This window comes from Oryctolagus cuniculus, chromosome 14, assembly GCF_964237555.1.
Source record: "Oryctolagus cuniculus chromosome 14, mOryCun1.1, whole genome shotgun sequence".
NCBI classification, from domain to species: domain Eukaryota; kingdom Metazoa; phylum Chordata; class Mammalia; order Lagomorpha; family Leporidae; genus Oryctolagus; species Oryctolagus cuniculus.
In genome coordinates, this window is record NC_091445.1 from 70,393,878 (window position 1) to 70,406,746 (window position 12,869).

The 12,869-nt window shown below is 38.3% G+C and overlaps 1 long non-coding RNA gene across 4 annotated transcripts in view; it reads right to left on the bottom strand.

The window, feature by feature from the left end:
- Positions 1-4,189: 4,189 nt before the first annotated feature.
- LOC127492742 (uncharacterized) overlaps positions 4,190-12,869 on the bottom strand; it is a 114,800-nt gene continuing 106,120 nt past the window's right edge. For 2 of the 4 annotated variants that reach the window (XR_011382147.1, XR_007922460.2), the window contains 2 exons: positions 9,370-9,455; positions 4,190-4,440 (listed from right to left, as the gene is read on the bottom strand). This is a non-coding gene — a long non-coding RNA (uncharacterized lncRNA). Of the gene's footprint in view, positions 4,441-9,267; positions 9,456-12,869 lie in introns of those variants that run through there. The other 2 variants (XR_011382146.1, XR_007922459.2) reach the window with 2 other exon arrangements.

Here is a 12,869-nt window from a genome sequence, read left to right on the forward strand (position 1 = left end):
AAAGGAGGAGAGAGACAACATGCACCAGGGAACATCTAAGGGGAACACCTGAGCAGCCCCCGAGAAAGCCGGCCGGCGGTGTGCCGCTCCCCCGCGGAAGTGCGGAAAGTGGCCAGGGGGAACCGCCCTTCCACAGAGGTGGAAGGGACGGTAGCCAACCCGGGAAGAACCAGCAGCAAACCTGGGAAGGGCCGAGCAGACGAAAGAACAGCGCAGTGTCCTGTGTCGTTCCTCCGTGAAGAGGGGGAGCAACATAATGGTGCTGTGACTCGGATATGAAGCCTAGGCAGGGTTTAGTGTCGTTCCTCCATGAAGAGGGGGAGCGACAGACTTTGACCTGCCACTCTTCCATAAATATTCCTATGTTTTACTTTGAATTTCATTTGTACGTTTACTGGGAGATTTTTTTTATTTAGTGAATATAAATTTCCAAAGTACAGTTTATGGATTACAATGGCTTCCCCTCCCATAATTTCCCTCCCACTCACACCCCTCCCATCTCCCGCTCCCTCTCGCATTCCATTCACATCAAGATTCATTTTCAATTATCTTTATATACAGAAGATTGATTTAGTATATATTAAGTAAAGATTTCATCAGTTTGCACCCACACAGAAACACAAAGTGTAAAATACTGTTTCAGTACTAGTTATAGCATTACTTCACATTGGACAACACATTAAGGACAGAGATCCTACATGGGGAGTAAGTGCACAGTGACTCCTGTTGTTGACTTAACAAATTGACACTCTTGTTTATGGCGTCAGTAATCTGCCTAGGCTCTAGTCATGAGTTGCCAAGGCTATGGAAGCCTTTTGAGTTCGCCGACTTCGATCTTATTCTGACAGGGTCATAGTCAAAGTGGAAGTTCTCTCTTCCCTCAGAGAAAGCTACTTCCTTCTTTGATGGCCCCTCCAATTTGCGTGGAGTTTCTTCTGCTGTTTTCTCCCTAACTCCTCCCTGAGACTGTACTCTTTCCACTTGTTTTAAGCTATCTTTTCCTAGACTAGAGCAGCAAGCTCCTTCCCTACTCTGCAACTTTAATCCCCGTCCCCTTTCTTTATTTTGCTCAGATTTCTGGAGACTGGGAAGTCCAAGAACCTGGTTCTTTAATCTGTGAGGGCCTTCATGCTATGTTATACTGTGGCAAAAGGAAAAGCAAGCACCCACAAAGCAGGATTGGAGACAGGGCTATACTTGGTACAATAACAAACTCACTGTCTTAGTAACTAAACCAGACCCTCAACAAGAGCATGTCCATTTATGATGTCAGATTCCTCAGGTTTACTGATGTCTTCAGGTTTTTACCTCTTAATATCATCGTAGTGGCAGTTAAATGTCAACATGAATTTCGGAGGGGACATTGAAATCAGAGCACACATGTCAACATTTAGACTGATAATTTTTCCAGACATACTAATTGCATCTCATGGAGAATTTCTTTTACTTGTTTGGGCTTAACTTTTGCTCAGTTATTATAATAATATCAATTACATGCAGAACCAGAGGATATTTTAAGAATAAAAATGTCATTCAAACCCCAAAATAATTAGATCTGTATTGATTTAATTTGAAGAAGGAACTATAACTTTTGAACAAAGGTTTAATTAAAAATTCCAATTAGATAATATAATGAATTTTAATACATTTTTACACATTAATCACCTATAAAATATTTCAAGATTATTCAGGTTCATTAGGTAAATAAAAATGTCTCTGATTTGAAATTTTAAAATGGGCTGATAATTGTTATGACTGTCATGATAGATAATTCAATATGCCAGCAGTTTGTCTGATCAATTATCACATGCTAACAGAACTGAGATTTCAGATTTACCTGCATTGAATATTGTCTAGACACATGTTCAATTTTAAGTTTCATAAATAATTTCTTTTTTTGTACTCTGGGTATATGCAGACTTGGACAAAACAAAAGTCAAATGAATTGCTTAAGTAGATATATTTTATCCTAGACTATTCTCTGCCATGCATTAATGTCTGTTTTTAGAATAGCTTCTGATTTATTTAGAGATTGCACCTGCATTTTTTATTAGGTAAATATATGACTTCTCACATATCAGGAAGTTATGATGATACCACACTTAAATATTAAACCATATCTGTTGTCCAGGTTAGAAAAAAAAAGGAAGGAAGAAAAAAACAAATTTTCACTTAAATCCAGAAGAAGGGTTTTAAATCTTGGGATTTTCTTATTGCAAATTCAGTTATTCAGTAGCCATGAGCAGAAGGTTAGAGTAACAACAGAATCTTAATAGGCTTAAAAAGACAAGAGAAAGAGTCATGGTCATGACTTGGATACTATTATATTCTGCATAATCTACCAATCACTGGCACTGAGAATAACATAGACTCTGGACTGAATTCCTTAAGACCTTATGGATCCGAAAGTATATATCAAGTGATATTTTATAAAACACATGCACACAAAATAATATGAATACTAGCATGATTAAGTGCAGCCATTTAATGTTATGTAATACTTTAAATCACTCACTAAAATTAAGTGAATAGCAAAAAAGGCTTTAATATTAAAATTGATCATGAACACAATATTAAATGAGGATGCAAAAAAAGGTAGGAAAGAAGAAAGACTGCAGAGGGTTTGAAGTACTACAAAGTAAACTCAGCAAGTCACCAGAAAGGACAGATATCTACTGCTGTGGGAGAGACTGGGATCTGTTGATGAGAAGGTGTTAACGAGTTAGGAATTAGCTGGACTTTAAATTAAATGATTTGGCTCTATCAAAGGAATTTGTGAAGGAGTAAGTTTCTTATTAAATGGAGATTTAAAGTAATACATTTTTATTACAGCAATGGTTGTGAAAATGAAAAGGATGAATTAAGAAGTTAAAGTGTCAAAATCTAAAGGATCCTTCAGAAAATACTGATTTTCTTGCAAAACAGTACTATTTGACTAAAATGATACTTTAATAAAATGGATTTAATTAAACTCTTTGAAATGGATACCAGTTCATATTTTAGTAAAATCTATCTGACTTCAGTGTCTTCCGTGTTCCTCCTTGCTAATCTCCCTTCCTCCACATACATTCAGCTTTGAATATCATGCATTAGACTTTATCACCTCATTCCTCAGGTTTTTTTTTTTTTAAGCATGTAGTTCCTGGTTTTTTGTTAATTATATAATATAACTCCTTTATTAATTATCGAGGATTCAAAACTACAGCTATATGATCTGTCCAATACCCTGACCTCATGGACACCAACTTATCTTGCCCATGCTCCTGGCTTGAGGAGGGCCCATGTTCTCTCCCCTTTCCTATTCAAGGACATCATCCCACCAAGTCTCCTTTTCTCCTGCACCAACTTGTTCCCTACTACTGAACGATTCAAAAAATAGCCCAACCTCTTTTTGTCTTGTCCTGTAAAACAAAAGCAAAGCAAATGAGTAGTAACACATACTTTACTCAACTTTTCCACAGCTCCATTGTTGGAGTGGGCAAGTGAAAGGAGAGACAGGACACAGGAACTCTTCTTTGGAAAAGTGCTGCCAGGCTAGCCCAGCCTGTTTTCTTTATTGATGAGGATTACAACAGCTTATTGTGCAGCACATGTGCTTGGTCATACAACTCTAAGGTTTCTCTAAAACATGGTTAGCAAGATATATTAAATAAGCATGTCCGGGAAAACAGCTATGTGTCCTTGTCAAGCCGACGTTCCCACAAGGGCTCAATGCTCTTCTTGATAGTAGGTCATAAACTATCCTTATTCAGTGCCTGCAGTCACATTCTGTGTCCTAGGGAGAAAACCTCTTCACTCGGAGTGCATTGGCAGAAATATTCTCCACATTTCCCCCTTTTCTTGTGTTATGTTTATTAGCTATATGATTTTGGCAGAAATTTCACTTTTTACATTCTGCTGCCACACTCTGTGCTCAGGAGAAATGTTTTCAACTGAGAGCCCTGCAGCAGAATTTTTGTTCTCTACATTCTGCATAAGTGTTTGTCAGTAGTATGATTGTTTGAAGTAGGGATTACAATCTTTACAAATATTGATCACAATGGAGTGCACTGAAGGAAGCAGCATATCTGGATCAATGAAGCCACAACAGACAACAATAGAAGAACAATTTTTTAACTAGCTGGTGGTGTTCTTGAGTAGGGATGGGACAAAGCAACATAAAACAACATAACAACAGCAATGGGTTTTTTAATTGAGTCATTATGACTGTAAAGAGTCTTAGGGGTTTCTTCTTGGTGTTCATGTTGAAGCAATTGCTCAGCTAAACGACTAGTGACTTGAGGTCTCCTCAGGTAACTGGTGCTCTGACAAACTGAGGAGGTTTGACACCTCTCTCTTCTCGAACCTGAAGTGGAACTGGGAGATAGGGTCCTGAAGGCCTTGAAGCCAACTCATGATGCCATGCAGGGTGAGCACAATGAGCAGGAATCCACACAGGTCCTGTGGGAGAGAGAACAGAGGCATACCCTCACCCCCACGTTAGTAATGGTTTGGGTCCTTTACAGGTTGGATCAGGGGGTTCTTTATAATACATTAATGGATGTGGTGGATCCTGTGGGGGGCAAAAATGTTTCCTTGCTGGGGCCTCAGCTTCCCCAAGACTGCTGAAGGATAAGATAAATGCAGATCACTTGGTTAATCCTCCTCCTGTGGCGCCAGCACACCAGATTCTAGTGCCGGTTAGGGCACCGGATTCTGTCCCAGTTGCTCCTTTTCCAGTCCCGCTCTCTGCTGTGGCCCGGGAGGGCAGTGGAGGATGGCCCAAGTGCTGGGGCCCTGCACCCGCATGGGAGACCAGGAGGAAGTGCCTGGCTCCTGGCTTCAGATTGGCGCAGTGTGCCAGCCGTGGCAGCCATTTGGAGGGTGAACCAACAGAAGCAAGACCTTTCTCTCTGTCTCTCTCTCTCTCACTGTCTAACTTTGCCTGTCAAAAAATAAATAAATAAATGTAAATAAAAGAATAAACATCATTTAATTAATTTGTCTCAGGGTGTTTCTCCCTTTAATTGTTTATGTAAATGGGCTCAAACCTACCACCTTGCTATTAAGTCTCATGCTTTCCCAACTGAGCTAGCCAGGCAGATAGGAAGTTCTGTGTGAATGCATATTAAATCTAATAAATAAATGCCGTATGAAGAGAGAGATCAAAATGGCTTTGAAATGCAAACACATAAATATATATTGCCGAATCCAAATGATCAAACTATTTAAATATATCTTTCTATTCTTTGAAGTTTTAAATAGTTTATTACTGACATTTCCACTGTAATTTACTTTATCCTTCATTGAAAGATATTATATTCAAAGAGTCATCAAACCCTAATCTCTTAAATAAACAGTACATGTTAAATTTGACAACACCATATTGATGGCTACTAAAGTTGAAAAGACTGTAAATTATTGAAATTAACCCATGAGAGCTTTCTCCCTTCAGAAGAAAGTACATCCTTCTTTGGTGGCCCCTTCTTTCCACTGAGGTCTCTCCCACAGAGGTCCTATATGTAGGATATCTTTTTCAGAGTGTCTTGGCTTTCCATGCCTGACATGCTGCTCCGCCTCAGCTTTCTAGCTGGACCGGTGTACCTTAAGGACTGATTTTGAGGTTGGAGTGCTTCTTAAAGCAATTGTCATTCTATGAGTCTGTTGTGTGGACTGCTTCCCGTGTTGGAGCCTTTCCTCCAAAAAGGTACATTTAAATGAAGGCTAATACTATATAAATGACTGTAGTACATAAAAACTGAAATATAGCTGTTCATTAGCTGGACGTGGTGTTAGAATTTTAAAGTGAATAAAATGGTCACCTAGCTCACAGTTCCAATTGACTTATTGGGGAAGTTTATTTTGTTGACCATTTAGTAAAAGAATGAGTTGACAAAAACTAGGCTCAGTAATCTGGGCACACCAGACGCCTTATTAAGCATATCTTTAAGATAAATGGCTTGTGAGAACCAAGTGTTGAACATTTACTTCTACCAGTTAAGTCCTGGTGAGCCATTTCTCACTGAGGTAACATATATTGGCTACTAATTATAATCGGTGCTTCACTTAAAAAGCATTTATTGCAATGTTAGTCACAAACCTAATAGAAATTTTAAGACTTCTAAAGATGCCTCACTTACAACAAAGAAGTATCTGATTAGGCAAAGAATATTATCCAGTTATTGTCTCAAAACTAATATTACCTACACAAGAAATTCTCAAATATGATGGGAAATTATTAAACCCTAATCACTGACAGCTGATAATGTTACCCAATAAATGCCACTATTTCCATAATTCCTTTAATGAAAGACACATTTTCAGCTTGGAATCTATTTAGACAGATCAATTTTCTCACATATACAGCCTAGAAGGCTGCATATTTGTGACGTGGTACACACATTAGCAGATTAGAAAGGTACAAATCTAATTTTAAAGAAAACAATAGGGAGCTCATAGAGATATTAGTAGGAACAGACCTCCGTGGAAATCAATTTATAATATCTTGGTATAAATGAGGGAAATTCTGGGCAAACGATTAGCAAAATGGGAGACTAATGTACAGGTAATGGCCCCAAACAAGTGAATTCATCTCAGAAAAGATGGTATAGGACTTACTGACAATCAGCAAAAATTAGACAAAGCAATGAGAACTCAGTGAACACATTTTTCTTGACATGTCTTTTTAGAGATACTCATCAGTGTCTTAACGAAGAGGATATTAAAAAGTTTACATCAGAGCCTATTGGATTATGTTAGTAGTTTAATGTGTATATCCATGTTTCAATTCATGTCTAGTAAAATAATATAAAATGATTGCTCAGCCATGTTTACAAAGGCTGGGGTTAAAAACAGGTAATGAACAAGTAATTACATCCCTACTACCCATATGGGATACATGGATTGGTTTCCCACCTCCCAGCTTTGACCTTACCTAGCCTTAGATATTGTGGAAATTTGGAGAATTAATCAGTGGATGAGAACTTTCTCTATATATATCTTTCCTTCTCAAATAAAATAAAATATATGTAATTTTGACATTTAAACACTTTACACTTTAATATTTTAACTATAGATAATTATCTACTAAATTATAAATATTTATAAAAAATAATAATAAATTGTGTTTTCTATAGTGAGATATTTGAATACATATATACAATATGTACTAACAAAACAATGTAATCAACATTTCTTCTTCTTTGGCATTACTTTGTGATGGATGCTTGGAGTGTCTTTCTTCTCTTTGTTCACATAATATAACTAGGTTATTGTGAACTACAGTTCCCACTGTGCTGCATAACAGTAGAAATCTATCCCTCAATCTGACTCTGATTTGATGCCTGTTACTCACTTTGTCTATCCTCTCACCTCTCCTAGACTCTGGTAATCACCATTCTTTAACCAGATTGAACTGTTTTTAGTTTCCACATAACAGGTAAAATGTGTACTAGCTCTCTTTCTGTGTCAAGCTTGTTATCCAACATGATTTCCTCCAGTTCCTTATATTTTGCTGCAAATGACAGGATTTCATGTTTGTGCTGAAAGAGTATTCTACTTTATTATCTGATCATAGATTTTCTTTATCTATTTATCTGACAATGGACACCTTCTTTGCGTCCATATCTTGGTTTCATTTCCTTTTTTTTTTTTTTTTTGGACAGGCAGAGTGGACAGTGAGAGAGAGAGACAGAGAGAAAGGTCTTCCTTTTGCCGTTGGTTCACCCTCCAATGGCCGCCGCGGCTGGCACACTGCGGCTGGCGCATTGCACTGATCTGAAGCCAGGAGCCAGGTGCTTCTCCTGGTCTCCCATGCGGTTGCAGAGCCCAAGCATTTGGGCCATCCTCCACTGCACTCTCTGGCCACAGCAGAGAGCTGGACTGGAAGAGGAGCAACCGGTACAGAATCGGGCGCCCCGACCGGGACTAGAACCTGGTGTGCTGGCGCCGCAAGGCAGAGGATTAGCCTAGTGAGCCGCAGCACCAGCCGTTGATTTGACTTTTAACCTCAGATGCTTTCCTTGCTTTTTTCATCAGAGCCCATGATGAGTGCAGTGTTTATCGAATCTGTATGTACTGAACAAAATCAACTATGCCCCTTAGAGATGACTGGTCCCCATTGTATGCTTAGGAAATTGCTCATATTTCGTCTCTGTGAAAACCAAACTTCCATTTGATTTAGTGGCATAAGAAAGTACATCTTCAATTTGCATGATGGATTTTTAACTGTAACAAGATTTTTTAAATGGAGAAGAATGTTGACAGATTATATAATTTTTTTTCTGCATGTCATTTGAATACACATTATATGGCCTAGCATCCAACTCCAGTTTGGTATAAGTTGTGTAGTTGGTCCTTTAGATATTTGCAAAGCAAACAGCTGAGAGGTTAAGGCAGGTAGTTGAAATAATGCTGCTTCCTGAATTTATTACCCACTTTGGTGCTCTCAACATGAAAAGACAGTATTGATAAAATCCTTGAGTACCAAGACAGACACATTTTTTTTTCCCACAAAGACCTTAAATGTACATTACTGTAAAATTGGTGAGCACTTTGAATATTTGAAAACAAATGAGAAATCAGGAACGAGCTTAAACTTTCCAAAAAAGTTTGTGGAGTTATGGTAGAAAAAGAGATGTCTCCAATGTTGTCTTTTAAAAGTTTTATAAGGCTTTAAATCTTGCCAAATAGTTCCCTCATGAAAATGATGCGCCTGGTGGAATAAATTCTGTGGCACTTTATGCAGTGATAAACATTGCTAAACATATTTCAATAATACTACATGACTTGGGTTTTTCTCAGATTAAATAAAGCCCATTTTTAAGGAGCAAAACACACAAGAAGGATAAACAAAAGAGGAAAATAACTCCATTCTTTAAATTTGCTCTGCTCTTTCAAGTGAAAACTGTTTTGCAAAACAGACTGTTTTTCAGAAGTATTGGTTTTGTCTCTTCTATCAGGTTTATAATCAGTGATACAATTTCAGTATCAGGAACATTGATTCTGTTCTCATCGGGGAGGAGGATTGTTGTTCAATCTCTGTAATCTATTAAATTTCATTTTTCCAATGAGACATAGAAAATAACTGCAGAGCAAGAATTTAGGATTCCAGTTCCCAAATCCTGGCTACTGTTATTTTTCTTTCTGGATCTTTCTATCTTATATCCAACTAGATTGAAGAAATCATGCCTCCACACAATATATGTAAATGTTCAAAATTAATATAAAGTAAAACACTGAGAAATATTTTTGTGGAAAGAAAACCGATTGGAAGTCATTACCAGTAAATGGTACTAGAAGCTAAAGGATGGCATATTAATCTTTTTTTCTATTGCTGTAACAATATCTGAAACTGGGCCATTTATAAAGAAAGAGGCATATCAAGTTTACAGTTCTGGAGGCTGAAAGTTCAAACAGAATTGCACTGGGTCTTGTGAAGACTGTCCTGGCTGCATCACATCATGGCAGATAGTATCCTGGTAGAAGCACATAGAAGAGGGAGAGAGAGAGAGAGAGAGAGAGAGAGAGAGAGAGAGAGAGAGAGAGATCACATGGTGAGACAAGAAGCCACAGATAACATAGAGTGGCCAATCTAGCTCTTTTGTAACAGCTCATCTAGGCTGACGTAGCTGAGTTCACACTAATCTCTTTTGGGGGCACGTCTTGCATATACCTAAACATTGCACACTAAAACCCACTTCTTTTTTTTCTTTTTTTAAACTTTTATTTAATAAATATAAATTTCCACAGTACAGCTTTTGGATTATAGTGGCTTCCCCCCGCCCCCATAACTTCCCTCCCACCTGCAACCCTCCCATCTCCCGCTCCCTCTCCCATCCCATTCACATCAAGATTCATTTTCAATTATCTTTATATACAGAAGATTGATTTAGTATATATTAAGTAAAAATTTTAACAGTTCACACCCACACAGAAACACAAAGTGTAAAGTACTGTTTGAATACTAGTTATAGCATTAATTCACATTCTACAACACATTAAGGACAGAGATCCTACATGGGGAGTAAGTGCACAGTGACTCCTGTTGTTGACTTAACAAATTGACACTCCTGTTTATGGCATAAGTAATCACCCTAGGCACTTGTCATGAGTTGCCAAGGCTATGGAAACCTTTTGAGTTTGCCAACTCTGATCTTATTTAGACAAGGTCATAGTCAAAGTGCAAGTTTTTTCATCCCTTCAGAGAAAGGTACCTCCTTCTTTGATGACCGGTTCTTTCCACTGGGATCTCACTCACAGAGATCTTTCATATAGGGTTTTTTGTTTTGTTTTGTTTTGTTTTTGCCAGAGTGTCTTGGTTTTCCATGCCTAAAATACTCTCATCGGCTCTTCAGCCAGATCTGAATGCCTTAAAGGCTAATTCTGAGGCCAGAGTGCTGTTTAGGACATCTGCCATTCTATGAGTCTGCTGTGTATCCCGCTTCCCATGTTGGATCATTCTCTCCTTTTTAATTCTATCAGTTAGTATTTGCAGACACTAGTCTTGTTTATTTGATGCCTTTGACTCTTAATCCTATCATTATGATCAACTGTGAACAGAAACTCATCACTTGGACTGTGAGATGGCACTGGTACATGCCACCTTGATGGGATTGAATTGGAATCGCCTGGCACATTTCTAACTCCACCGTTTGGGGCCAGTCCGATTGAGCATGTCCCAATTTGTACATCTCCTCCAAAGTTGTTTTTACACCTCTTTCCTGGAGACCACACTTCCAATTCCTAGGGCACAAACCAAATCCCACATATCCCATAGTAGATGCTAATACCACAACCCCATGTCTGCATCCTACAGTGTCCACATCCCATATGGATGCCAGTTCAAGTCCTGGATGCTCCACTTCCGACACAGCTCCCTGCTAATGCACTAGGGAAATTAGCGGAAGATGGTTCAAGTTCCTGGGCCCCTACCACACAGGAAGGAGATCCAGACGTAGCTCCTGGCTCTTGATTTTGGCCTGGCCCAACCTTGGCTGTTGTGACCATTTGGAAGGTAACCAGCGGATGGAAGATATCTCTGCTTATCCTCTTTTTCTGTCACTATGCCTTTCAAATAAATAATTAAATCTTTAAAAATATTCTTTTTTTAATTTGAAAGAGAAGAGTGAGAGCACACGCGCGAGAGAGGGATGGCCAGACAGAGATCTTCCATTGGTTGGTTCACTCTCTCAATGTATACAATGACTGGCCCTAGGCTGAACTGTAGTTGGGAGCCTGGAATTCAGTTAGACTCTCTTACACAGATGGACAGATGGCAGGGAGTCAAGTTTTAGAGCCATCATCTGCAGCCTCCTGGGTTACACATTAGCAAGAGGTTGGAATCAAAAGCAGAACCAGAACTTGAACTCAGGCCCTAAAATAAAGTATGTGGGCATCTCTTATCAGGGGCTTAACCACTGCACCATATACCCGCTCTCTAAGTAAGCATTTAGGAAACTCTTCTTTGTGGCAATGTAACGTGAGAGCTCAGTCAACTCTGACTTTCCCCAATAACTTAATATGATATTTGTAATTAATGATCCATCAAATAAGAGTTAAACTGATTTACCTGAGGGACAATCAAAAAGCTAGATATATATGAATGCAGTATTGAGTATATTTTGGAATCAAATACGAAAGCGAAACTATGGGCAAGTATGAAAGAGTTCCAGTAAATGACTTTAAAATGAATCTATGGTTTATAGTTTAAGCATTTTATTGGAAAAAATTTTGTCAATATGCTCATTCTTATTGGTATTTAGACAGAATAAGGGGAAAATGTTGGAAACTTCTGTGATGGTTGTTTTTTCTTCTGAATTCTTTAAAATGACATGCACTCCTTGCCACAGCTTTATGGGGACTTTCTGGTATGGGTACTGACAAGGCCTATCACCACTTCCCCTGAATGCTGAGCCTGTGCTATGCTATCCTGCTCTAGAGACATTCTTTATTAGCTCATTTAATAGTATGCAACTTCATATCTTCATAACACTTTACCCCCAATATATTCATGTACTTTCCATAAATCATATACCTTGTCATAAACATCATACTGACAAAAATCCATTAGAATGATCAAAATGAATGTGAATTAAATAATATTTTAAATATTCACAATTGTAATTACTCATCAGAATTGCACAGTGACAATAGCATGACTAATTGTTTTATATTTTTTAATTTTTGTATTTTTATTTGGGAAGAAGGTGATTGGAATTATTGGTTCTATATTCTATTTTTTTTACTTTCATTTGATAAATATAAATTTCCAAAGTACAACTTTTGGATTATAGCGGCTTTTCCCCCCATAACCAACCTCCCACCCACAACTATCCCATCTTCCACTCGCTCTCCCATCCCATTCTTCATCAAGATTTATTTTCAATTATCTTTATATTTATTTCTAAACTTCAATAGCTGGCATATGTGAAAATATTACTTTTTAAGATCCATAGATCTGGGGTTAGTTTTGTGGCATAGTGGGTTAAGCCATGGCCTGCAAAGCCTGCATCCCATTTGGATGCCAGTTCATGTCCTGATTGCTCCCCTTCTGATCCAGCTCCCTGCCCATGCACCTGAGAAGCAGCTGGAGATGGTATAAGTACTGGGCTTATGCACCCACAGGAGAGACCTAAAAGAAGCTCCTGCCTCTTATATTTGTCCTGGCTCAGTCCTGGCCATTGTGGCCAGTTGGGGAGTGAACCAACAGAAGGAAGATCTGTCTCTCTGCTTCTTCTTCTCTCTCTGTAACTCTACCTTCCAAATAAAAAAATCTATAGATATAAAAGACTATACCACCTTGGTGGAATTTATTGGAACATGGTGTTTGTTCAATTATAAAATACATACACTTTACAAATTTTAGCTATCAATTTTTAGCTTTCCTACTC